Source organism: Macrotis lagotis, chromosome X, assembly GCF_037893015.1.
Source record: "Macrotis lagotis isolate mMagLag1 chromosome X, bilby.v1.9.chrom.fasta, whole genome shotgun sequence".
NCBI classification, from domain to species: domain Eukaryota; kingdom Metazoa; phylum Chordata; class Mammalia; order Peramelemorphia; family Peramelidae; genus Macrotis; species Macrotis lagotis.
Genome location: NC_133666.1, coordinates 508645144 through 508649855, shown reverse-complemented (window position 1 = coordinate 508649855; position 4712 = coordinate 508645144). Strand labels below are relative to the sequence as shown.

At 35.8% G+C, this 4712-nt stretch overlaps 1 pseudogene; it reads right to left on the bottom strand.

The window, feature by feature from the left end:
- Window positions 1-2127: 2127 nt before the first annotated feature.
- On the bottom strand, window positions 2128-2826 carry LOC141499844 (proteasome subunit alpha type-6 pseudogene; annotated as a pseudogene).
- Between the last annotated feature and the right edge of the window lie 1886 nt (window positions 2827-4712).

The window sequence follows — 4712 nt, the reverse complement described above, 5'->3', positions numbered from 1 at the left end:
TCACTCTTACTCAGAAAATTTTAATGGCAGCCCATTGCTTACTGCCTTAAATCCAAATTTCTTAGCCTGAGATAAGAATGTCATAGGCCAACCCTTTTTTAGGAAAGTCTAGTACTTTGGGATAAGAATTAGAATGATTGAAGACCAACCTAACTGTTAACAAAAGGAGATCTAGCACGGATACTGTATTAATTTAGTTAACTACAGCTTCTTGCCTTTGTGTTGGCTCTCTTGGTATCCCAGTTAAGCTGAGGGAGAGCAACTCCTGAGTTTTCATGGTTTGACTTTTTTTTATTTAGGCTACCAAGAAGCTACATCAATAACCCAAGCCCTAGATGCCCAAACAAAATAAGTCTTCATGATTGTTTCGCTCTCTTTAAAGGGGGGGGGAAGAAAAAAAAGACTACAAAGCTCTTCTAGTCTAAGTAATAGTCACTTCTACCATAAAGGCCCTTCAATGGCTATGTTCAAACTACCTTTCCAGTCTTTCTTTATACTACCCTCCCCAACTTCTTTTCCAGACTAGAACTTTTCCCTGTCCCTGAACACATGCCATGCCTTCTAAATTCTGTATATTTAATCATGACATTCCTTATGCTAGGAATGCTCTCTCCTCCATTATTGCCATTTGATATCCTAGATCAAATCCTTCTGTTCTCCAAGGTTTTTCTGCAAACCAAATTGATCTTTCCATCATCTGATTATAGATCATTTTGTAATAGTCTTTTGCACCTCTCATTTACTTTATATAATATTTGACAAGATTATAATTTTTTAAGGTCAGAAATCATTCCTTATTTATCTCTTCTAATCTCTAAGTTGGAGAGAATGCATTTAGTGATGATTTACTTAAGTGAATAAAGAGGGGCAGCTAGGTGTCACAGTGGATAGAGCACCAACCCTGGAGTCAGGAGTACCTGAGTTCAAATCCGGCCTCAGACTCTTAATAATTACCTAGTTGTGTGGCCTTGGGCAAACCACTTAACCCCATTTGCCTTGCAAAAACTAAAAAAAGTGAATAAAGAAATGAGTGAAGTAAGAGGAAACCCCCTTAAATTGCTCACAATTACAATAATCAGTGATTTGATTATAAGCACAAGACATATTTATATATAGTGATAGGCAAAGGTCAGACAATTTTCTTTCCTACCAAGAACCAAAGGCCAGTCTGAAAAAGAAAGAGTTTTTGTATACCATTTTCTCAGACAATAACTGACATCACTACCAATATCAGTTCATTCATTCAATCATCAATATCAGTACTTTCAAATACAAAGGACAACTTTCACCTTTCTCTCTACATCTGAGTTTACCTTTCCAGAAACAGAATGATCTGGGGGTGGGGGTGGGGCTTTCTAGATATGACTTTTAGTCAAAATGATAATTTTCATCTATATGGGAATGCAATTGGCAGAGGTCAGAATCATAATAATTCCTATCACCTCATTCTCTAAGTCCAATTTTCTTAACATAGAATTACTTAACTATGACCTTAAAATATTTTTTTCCTTTTTTATGGTATTTTCTTTTTTTTTATTTTCCTCCAGTTACATGTAAAAACAATGTTTAACTTTCACTTTCAAAACTTTGAACTCCAAATTCTCTCTTTTCCTCCTTCTCCCTGCTCTCTTATTGAGAAGGTAAGCAATTCAATGTAGTTTTACATATGTGTAGTCATACAAAACATTTCCATATTGGTCATGTGTGAAAGAGAACATAAAACCCTCCAAAAACACACTGAAGAAAAATGAAGTAAAAAAAATGCTCAGTCTTTATTCAGATACTGTCAGTTCGTTCTCAGGAGATGTAGAGCATTTTTCATTGTGAGTCCTTCATATTTGTTTGGGGTCATTGTATTGCTGAGGATATGTAATTTTTTTTACATAAAGATCATTTTCCTTTTTTAATATCTTTATTTTTGGGGATACAGACCTAGTTGTGGCATTACTAGGTCAAAAGGTATGTATGTTTTTTTTAAGGTAAACATTTAGTAAGTAGTTTTGACAAATCAAATACTGAGCTAGACTACAGATACAAATATAAACATAGAATGGTGCCTGCCGTGAAGAACGATATTTTTTTTCTAAAACATCCATTTTATTTATACAGAGCCAAGTTTACTTTAGGGGGATATGGGTCTTTTGTCAAATCAGAGTCATTGATGAATGTGTTGGTTTTTACCAAATATCCTGGTCAGCATATAGTTGATTAGGGAGACTAATAGTGTTAATCCCTTTCAGCTAGAGCAACAAGGTGTGTATCAATCTCCGATTCTGTCAGAATCCTGAATTTAGGGTTTTCAACTGTAACTACACCGACTTCTAATTCTGAAGGCTTGAAATCAATGGATAGAACAGTAGACAGGCATGTTATTGCTGTCTCTACTGTCTGTTCAAATGTCCAGTCAAATTTTTTCTTCACTTCCTTTTCAAGACAACTGGTTGACTCAGTTTGTTTGACTCAAGCTGCAGTGGCCTTAAATCCACAGTAGTAGCCTGCAGGGTCACATTTGTATACTTGAGGGCCTTGTTCTTCATCAATACCGATCAATATCATACAACAGCCAAGGGGTCTCATTTCAGCATTCTGAGAAATATCTGCAATCCTTTTACACAACATATCTACAGGAATCTCATAGCCATATTTGTTTTTCCAATTTGCAGCCTCATAGCGAGCTCTTTGCACCTGGGACCTGCTATCAGCTGTCATTCCTGTCATCACACAGCCAGTGTTCTCAGTTATTCTGAATAAGTGAGTCACTGTGCTTGAATCCAATAACTTGTCCAGTACTTTCTCTTGTGTAACAATTACTGCACAGTCTTTTCCTCGGACAGCTACCGATGCAAGGCCACCCCGGTTAATAGCTTTAAAAGCATATTCGACTTGGTATAGGCGACCCTCTGGGGAGAAAATAGTAATGTGCCTATCAAAGCCATCACTGGAGCCGCACTTTCTGTAGCTTCTATCTAACTAGCCCTGCCGCACCCTCCACCATGGAAGAACCATATTTTTAAAATTTATTTTGCAATTATATGCAAAGATAGCTTTCAACATTCATCCTCTTGCAAGCCTTTGAATTTAAATTTTTCTACCACCTCTTCTCCCTCCCCCCTTCCCATGGCAACAATTGTTTTTTTAGCATAGTTCCATATTAGCCATGTTATGAAAGAAGAATTAGAAGTAAGGTGGGGAGAAACCCTTAGAAGGAAAGAAAAAGCATAAAAGAACTTTTAAAAAGTGAACATAGTATGCTCTGCTCTGCACTCAGAATTCATGGTTCTTTTCCCCCCTCTGGATCTAGATGGCATTTTCCTTAACATGTCTCTAAGGATTTGTCCTTGATTGCTGAACTGTTGAAAGAAGTTGCTTCCAATACAGTTTATCATCTCACAATGTTGCTGTTAATGTGCACTAAGTTCTCTTGGCTCTGCTCACTTCACTTAGCATAATTTCAACAGTCTTTTCAGCCTGCCCTGAAGTCAGGCTACCCATGAGTTTTTTGAGAACAATAGTACTCCATAACATTCATATTCTGTAGCTTGTTCAGCCATTCCAATTGATGGACATGTTAAGGAGTAATTTACAAAATCTCATAAATATATATATATACCAGTTAATCTTAACTTTCTCCTTCCTTATCACTTTTAATTAGATCTATATTTGTTTTTGCTTTATCTGAAATCAGAATTGCTACCCCTACTTTTTTATTACTTCAGCTGAAGCATAATATATTCTGCTCCAGTCTTTTTACCTTTACCCCCTATGTATCTCTGTTTCAAATAGTTTTTTTGTAAATAGTATATTGTAGGATTCTTGTTCTTAATCCACTATGCTACGTATTTCTGTTTTATGAGTGAATTCATTCCATTCACATTCACAGTTAAGATTACTAATTCTGTATTTCCCTCCTTCCTTTTCCCCTCTTTATACTTTTCTCTTCTTTCCCCTTATCCTTCCTCATTAATGTTTTGCTTCTAATTCTTGTATCTCTTAATCTGCCCTCCATTCTATTAGTCCTTTCCCCTTTTTCTGTCTTTCCTCTATTGCTTTACTTTGTTTTTACTTTTTACTTTAACTTTACATTTACTTTTACGTATCCCTTCTGTTTTTATCAGCCTTACCTTCTCCTTTCTTTCCCCCTACTTCTCTGTAGGGTAGGGTAAATTTCTAAAACCCATTTGGGAATATGTGCTATTATGTTTGAGTCAAAACTATTGAGAGGAAGATTTTTCTTAGTACTCTCACCTTCCCTTCTTCCCCTTTCCTATAATAGGTCCTTGTGCCTATCAGGTGGTGTTATTTATTCTCTAATGTCTTCTTCTCCCAGTATAATCCTCTTTTTCATATCTTAATTCTTTATATCTGTCTTTTACCCACACTCTGTCAAAGTATACTCCTTTCAACTGTCCAAATAGAAGTACAATTGTCAAGAATCATAAGCATGCTCACATATCATAATCAATTTAAACTCACACCCTCTTTTCAAGAATAATCCCTTCAATTGTCTAATATAAATAAAACTCTTAAGATTTAAGAATTTGATCATATTACAATTTATACCATATCCCCTTAATATCCTCCCTTCCACTGATCAGATTTTATTTCAACCCTCAAGAGCTAAAAGTTTGGTCATATCACAATCAATTTATACCCACAGCCTCCATCCAAATTTGTTCCTTTAAATGCACAAAGACAATTGTGCAGTTCTCAAG